Genomic DNA, 7,947 nt, shown 5'->3' on the forward strand with positions numbered 1-7,947 from the left:
ACCATTAAAAACTGTACACAATACTCTTCCTAGTAATAGGTTCATGCCAACATTAATTTGTAAGGTAGCATGTACAGCACCCAAATAGATTAACAGAAAACAACTCCTTACCAAAACCTAGGGGAAAGATTTTAGAGATAGTGAAATAATTTATTACAGACCTTATTCACTATAAAGAAACTCTTGGTTCATTGTCTTATAGCCATACTCTCTCACAATCTTAAAGGAAATACAATAAATTCACTTTCTTTTACTTAAACAGTATTTAACACATGTGGCAGTTAGGAATATTCCTTTTACTTCTTTTTCTTTCATTTCCTTCTTTTTTAAAGATGTTATTCATTTATTTTTAGAGAGAGGAGAAAAGGAGGAGCAAGAGAGGGAGATAAATATAGATGTGAAAGAGAAACATTGATTGGTTGTCTCTCACATACACTCTGACCTGGGAATGAACCTGCAACCCAGGTATGTGCCCTGACCAGGAATCAAATTGGTAAACTCTTGCCTTGTGGACAATGCCCAACCAGCTGAGCCACACTGGCCTGGGGTCATTTATTTATTTTTTTTTAAGAATAAATCACTCTCACGATACTAAGATTTGAACATTTCAAAGTTCAATTGATTTTCTGCAATTATGCAAAGACATTTGGCCATACAATAGCATCTGTATATTCTCCCAACTCTGGAACACAGAAATGACAGAGGACACTTACTAAGCTTAAAATGTATTTCATCGGTATGAGTCTGTGAAGAAAACCTCCTGGAATTACACTCAGGAAGGCAAATTTAGGATTACATGGTTCTAGAACATATACCATGCAACACTGTCCAAAAACAGCAACAACAAAATGCTGAGGCAGAAAAAGCTTTTTAAAATTTGGAAGTAATAATTAGGAAATTTCAATCTATATTAAATAATAAACGTCATAATTTTTTCTTATTTGGAAAATTTCACCTAAAGTGGAGAGCATATTTAGTTGGGAACTGCAAAATGTTCCATCCTTGGTCTCACTGGTCACCATTCTGAAGATCACTGCATGTCTCCAAGTATCAGATTACTCATCGCTGAAATCCATCCTCACTATGGTACCCTGGAGTCATTGCTCTCTGTGGCTCACAGGAAATTTTCTGAACAAATACATAGATGCTCCTTTATTTTAGCATATAAAAGAGCTTACGATGTCTCTGTTGCCTACAGTAGTCTATCAATCAAATACTTAAATCATTTCATAGGCAAGGTTTATGAATGACTTGAAAGTTAAACTAGTAATTTCTAGAACACTTCTAGAATACCGTAGTGTTTTTATGTTATTAGAGCTATTCCAAACACATTTGGAGTTTTCCAAGAAGCTATAAAAACAAGAACAAACATAAAGATATATAAGATTTTTTGCTATAAATGCTTCTTTACCAATTTTAGGTCATAAATTAATTGGGAAAAGCATCCTAAAAATAATGGTAGAAAGGATGAAGTACTACTTTCAGATGATTCAAGTATCAGTTTGGTGTGCATGTCAGTTCACCAGTTTCTTCCTCTATGATATCATATCCAAAGTGCTATATCTTATTGTGTATTGATATTTACAAACCTATAAAATCATCCTGTTAAAGGAAATCTTTTTCAGATGGCAAATTTGTCTTTAGTAACTTGAATGCCTTTACTATTTTGATATAACAAAACAAAACTTTTTGAAGTACATTTCTGACAGTTCTGATTAATTTCCTTTTGATCTATTGGGGCTGGTAACAAAATTTAGAACAAAATAGGTTTTCATGTTTCAAAAGAAGAGGAGAGGCAAGGAGCACAGAGATGGGAGGAACAGAGTCGCTATACCACAGACCTGTCCTTGCTCTGTGCTGAAAGCATAACAGGCACCACTTCCATCCTCCTGAGATCAGGGGCAGTACTTTAGCCTGTCGGGGAGTTGGACTGTGAGGAGTGTTCAAAATCTTTGCTTGACACTTGGTTGTCTTTCTTTCTCATAGTGAAACTCATGGTTATTTCTATTTAACTGACAAGTGTTTATTGTATATTTTTAAGGTATATAATGTAATGTTTTGATATATGTATACATTGTGAAATAATTCTCCCAATTCAGCTGATTAACCTATCCATTACTTCACCTGTTTACCCTATTTTTTCTCCATTTTAAAATCATTTTAGGAGTTCTAGTCAAGATGGAGGCATAGGTAGAAACACTTTGCTTCCTCACACAACCAAAAGAAGGACAACAACCAATTTAAAAACAATAAACAGTCAGAACTGCCAGGATAGTGAACTGCATGGAACTCCAACAACCAATGAGTAAAAGAAACATTCATCCAGACTGGTAAGAGAGGGTGGAGACAGGCAGTCCAGTGGGCCGAGAGGACCTGTGGCAAGGTGTGGACTGTGGGTGAGGAGGGGCTGGCTTACTGGGAAACTAAAGGGTCAAAACCTCTAGTGGTAAAATACTGTTGGGTTGTGATGGTAGGAGAAAATCCCTGTCACAGAGGAGAGTTTGTTGGAAAGTGGGGCTAGAGCAGATTGAGCAAGCAGCCTTGTTCCCTCTCTGACATCTCCCCAACAAACAGTGCCACAGCACAGCCAAAAGTGTTGGCCCACCCTGGAAATACCTAGGGCTCTGCTCCTTACAACTTAACAGGTGCACTGAGACAAAGAAATATGGCCCAGACGAAAGAAAAGATCAAAACTCCAGAAAAAGAGCTACGCAACAAGGAGATAAACAGCCTATCTGATACAGAGTTGAAAACACTGATAATCAGGATGGCCACAGAATTGATTGATCTCAGTCACAAAGTGAAGGAAGAAATGCGGGCTACACAACGTGAAATAAAGCAAAATATATAGGGAAGCAATAGTAAAGGGAAGGAAACCGGGACTCGAATCAACAAGTTGGAACAAAAGGAAGAAATAAATAACCAACTGGAAAGAATGAAGAAACAAGAATTGAAAAAAATGATGAGATGCTTAAGAACTTCTAGGACAACTTTAAACATTTGAACATCTGAATCTTAGGGCTGCCAGCTGGAGAAGAGGAAGAGCAAGAAATGGAAAACTTATTTGAATGAATAATAAAGGAGAACTTCCCCAATCTAGTGAAGGAAATAGAGTTCCAGGAAGCCCAGAGAGTTACAAAGAAGTTGGATCCAAGGAGGAGCACACCAAGGCACATCATCATTAAGTTACTCAAGACTAAAGATAAAGAGAGAATCTTAAAAGCAGCAAGAGGAAAGTAGAGAGTTACCTACAAAGGAGTTCCCATAATACTGTCAGCTGATTTTTCAAAAAGAAATCTTGCAGGCACAAAGGGACTGGAAAGAAATATTTGAAGCCATGGAGGGCAAGGACTTCCATCCTAGATTACTCTATCCAGCAAAAGCTATCATTTAGAATGGAAGGGCAAATAAAGTGCTTCCCAGATAAGGTCAAGTTAAAGGAGTGCATCATAACCAAGCCCTTATTATATGAAATGTTAAAGGGACTTATTTAAGAAATAGAAGATAAAAAACTATGAACAATAAAATGACAACAAACTCATAACTATCAACAATTGAACCTAAAAAAAAATAAAAACCAAAACTAAGCAAACACCTAGAACAAGAACAGAATCACAGAAATGAAGATCATAAGGAGGGTTATCAATGGGAAAGGGGAAGGGGAGAATGGGAAGGAAAATGTACAGGAAATAAGAAACATAATTGGTAGGCATAAAATAGACAGGGGAGGTTAAAAATAGTATAGAAAATGGAGAAGCCAAAGAACTTATGTGTACAAACCATGGACATGAACTAAGGCAGGGGGAATGCTAGAGGATGGGAGGATGCAGGGCAGAGGGGGCATAAAAGGGAGAAAAAACTGGGACAACTGTAATAGCATAATCAATAAAATATACTTTAAAAATAATATTTTTATTTTTTAATTACAGTTGACATACATTATTATATTACTTTCAGGTGTATGTCCAGTGATTAGATATTACGTAACTGATTAACTGGTCATCCCAACAAATCTCATACCCATCTAATACCATTTGTAGTTATTAGAGTATTATTGACCATATTCCCTATGCTACACTTTATATCCTCATGACTGTTCTGTAACAACCAATTTGTACTTAATCCCTTTATCTTTTTCACTCATCCTCCCACCCCTGCCCCCATGTGGCAACCCTCAAAACATTCTCTGTATCTATGATTCTGTTTCCCTTCTTCTTAATCATTTATTTTCTTTTTAAAATTCAATTGTTGATAAATATGTATTTATTGCCATATTATTGTTCATATTTTGATTCTTTTTTCCCTTCTTTTTCTTAAAGAAGACCCTTTAACCTTTTTAGTGATACTGGTTTGGTGGTGATGAATTCCTTTAGGTTTTTCTAATCTGGGAAACTCTTTATCTCTCTTTTGTTTCTAAATAATAATCTTGCTGGGTAGTCTTGGTTATAGATCCTTGTTTTTCATCACTTTGAATATTTCTTGCCAATCCCTTCTGGCCTGCAAAGTTTCTGTAGAGAAATCAGCCGACAGTCTTATGGGAGCTCCCTTGTAGGTAATTAACTGCTTTTATCTTGCTGCTTTTAAGATATCTCTTTTTGTCTTTAAACTGTGCCATTTTAATTATGATGTGTCTTGGTGTGGGCTTCTTTTGGTTAATCTTACTTAGGACTTTCTGCACTTCCTGGGCTGTTATGTTTATATTCATCACAAAGTTATGAAAGTTTTCCATCATTTTTTCATGTAAGCTTTCAATTTCTTGCTATCTCTCTTCTTCTACTGGCACCCTCATGTTGCCAATGTTTGTATACTTGAAGTTGTCCCAGAGACTCCCTACACTATCCTCATTGTCTGGATTCTTTTTTTTCTTGCTCTTCTGACTGGGTGATTTTTCCTTCCTTATATTCCAAATTGCTGATTTGATTCTCAGCTTCATCTGCTCTACTGTTGATTCCCTATAAATTATTCTTCATTTAAGTTCATATAGCCTTCATTTCTGAATGGTCTTTTTTTATGCTGGTGAAGTTCTCACTAAGTTAATTAAGCATCCTTATTACAAGTGTTTGGATTCTGCATCGAGTAGATTGCTTGTCTCCATTTTGTTAGTTCTTTTTCTACAGTCTTATTCTGTTCTTTCATTTGGGACATATTTCTTTGTCTCCTCATTTTGGCAGCCTCCTTGTGTTTGTTTCTGTGTATTAGGTAGAGCTGCTATGTTTCCCAGACTTGGTAGAGTGTCCTAATGTAGTAGGTATCCCCTAGGGTCCAGTGGCACAGCCTCCCTCTCCCCCCCAGCCAATCACATAAGCTGGCCACTTGAGGTGAGCCCCCACCATGTGGGCTGTGTACACCCTCCTCTCCTAGTTGAGCCTTGAATGGTATTGGCATGTTAATGGGAAGGATTTACCCTGAAGCTGATCAGTGGGCTGCTATCACCAACCACTGACCTCCAGCCACCATGTAGGATCACCTATGCAGGGAACCACTTCACAGAGCGGGACTTACTTCAGTGGACTCTGGTGCCTGCTGAGTTTGTCCCTTGTGTGTGTTACTTGTTGATGTGATTGGGTGGTAATGTTTTAACATGGTTTGAAGCAGTTCACTGGGTGTGCAGGCTCTGAGACCTTCCAGGAGGTGCAGGCTAAGGTCAGCAGCTGTCTTTGCTCTGCCTGTGGACACCTGGCATAAGTTACAAAGTAATCTGCAGATGGCTGCTTATTGTGCTGGGCTTGAAGGTGCCCAGAAAAGGCCAAGCTGCAAACCAAGCCTGACTGCTGCTAGTACCAGGCCTAAAGCCACTGAGTGAGAGGTACAGGGCATGCTAAGGCCAGATGCTACTTATTTGAGAGATCTTAGGGAAATCTAAGGATTTAGGGACAGGCCATTTGTATGGAAAAGCCACTGGAAATAGCTTGGATGGGCCTGAAAGTTGAGTAGGGTGGGACCTCAGGGAATCACCAGGTGGAGCAAATGGTGTAAACCAGGTTGAAAGACACACGGATATGGTGCCTGCCTGCTGGCTCTGGGTGGAAAGGATGGCTCATCCAAGGAACAATGGCCTCTGCCAGCACTTCTGTTTAGGAGAAAGCTCCCCCCAGCTCTCATCTTGATGCTACATATTTCAGTTACTCCCCATGTGTTTCTAGTGCATTACAAGCTGCTGCTCCAGCTCTGGAGTTTAGAGGGAGCGAGTTCAAATATGTCTATGCCGTTTCATTTAAGAGGAACTGCCTGGGACTCCAGAAGCCCCCTGTCTCTCTCAGCCTCAATCCCTGATGATTTCTACAGCCCAAAGTTGTGGGGACTTCTCTTCCTGGCACTGGAACCCTGTGCTTGGGGGCTTGGTATGGGGCTGGGACTGCTAATTTTTCAGGGGGTACTTCTGCAGCTAATATATCCCTCCTAATTTTTATCAGCCACATGTGGTGTGGGACCAGCCCTTTCTGTGTCTCTGCCCCTCCTACCAGTCTTGTGTGGCTTTTTCTTGAATTTCCTAGTTGTAGGACTTCCATTCAGCCAGATTTCATGCAGTTCTGAATGATGGTTGTTCTCTAGTTTAGTTGTAATTTTGATGTGGTTGTGGGAGGAGGCAAGTACCACTTATACTTTCCTGCCATCTTGATTGGAAGTCTTGACATTGAGTCTTGGAGTAGCCTTCTATTTTGGAAGGAGACGTGTACCCCAGGAATGAATGATTGCTGCCATGTAGCTTCTGGCAATGGACATCCAGCTCTTCAGAGAAGGTACACCTTCCCTATATCATGATGAACTCCCTTTTCACATATATTTTTTCCTCTGTGCTTTTTTTGATAGCAAAAGATGATCAGACAGATGAGCACTAGTGCATACAAAGTTCCTGTAATAGCTTCTGAAGTTGTTTTACCTCTGTTTGAAGGAGAAACAACATGCAGGTGTAGTAAGCATTGATCAGAGCCCACTCTATTGCAGGCATTGATCAGAGCCTACTCTATTGCAGGCATTGATCAGAACCCACTCTATCGCTGACTGTAGAACTATATGCCCCAGAGAACTCAGTAGTGGCATTTTTTACAGATATAACAGATGAAGTCATTCCAAGAACTCTCAGCTGACTCCTCTTATTTCCAACAGCAGGGGCTTTTCACTTTGTACTGATATGCGCCAATATCTGACAACTGTAAATTTGTTACATTTATTGTTACATTACCAGATTTGAGATCACTACTTGTAAATTGCACTTATCCTTTCAGATCTTGATAGTAGTCATCATAAATTTTGTCTCTAGAATATAAAATAATCATTTGATCTACCTTCTGATTATCAGCTGGTGATAGCAGCTATCTGATGTCCAGTGGTTCCCGGTCTTCCTGTAAATATCAAGGGTAAATTTGTATGGCAAGCTTGGCAGTTTCCTCTTTGGCCTTCTCAATCAAACTGGTCATGAGCGGTTCTAGTCAAACTTCTAGTGACATCAGTGACTCTGCACAGGTGCAGGAAGCACAGGAGAAGTGCCATGGTGGCGACCCAGCTGTGGGTGACAACTGCAGGTGGGTCTCTTGCCCAGGATCTGAGTCTTCCCACACCTCATGGGCTACTCACTGGCTGTCAATTGTGGCACCTAAGCACCCTGTTGGATGAATTTTTAGTGGATAGATTTCCCATATTTCAACATTTTAAATTTTGCTATGAGTTCATTGTAATATTAACTGGCTGAGTAAAAGGTAAAAGCCATGTGATATTTTTCTTTGTCATTTTATTTGACATTATAGTATTGAATAAAAGACATTTTTAGATGTAAAGTACCTATGGCATATGAAAATATTGATGCATATCTATTTGTTAGCCTTGTTATTGACACAGAGACAATATGTCAAAAAATGTCAAATAGAAAATGATATAACATATACAAAAATACCATAGAATTAATTATTGAGTGATACATAGATACTCACTCTAGGTTATTTGACTTAC

At 39.0% G+C, this 7,947-nt stretch overlaps 1 pseudogene; it reads right to left on the minus strand.

Annotated features, from left to right (window-relative positions):
• Window positions 1-1,828: 1,828 nt before the first annotated feature.
• LOC123822151 lies at window positions 1,829-7,491 on the minus strand (annotated as a pseudogene).
• Between the last annotated feature and the right edge of the window lie 456 nt (window positions 7,492-7,947).

This window comes from Phyllostomus hastatus, unplaced genomic scaffold, assembly GCF_019186645.2.
Source record: "Phyllostomus hastatus isolate PE091 unplaced genomic scaffold, TTU_PhHast_1.1 phas_contig_40, whole genome shotgun sequence".
NCBI lineage: Eukaryota > Metazoa > Chordata > Mammalia > Chiroptera > Phyllostomidae > Phyllostomus > Phyllostomus hastatus.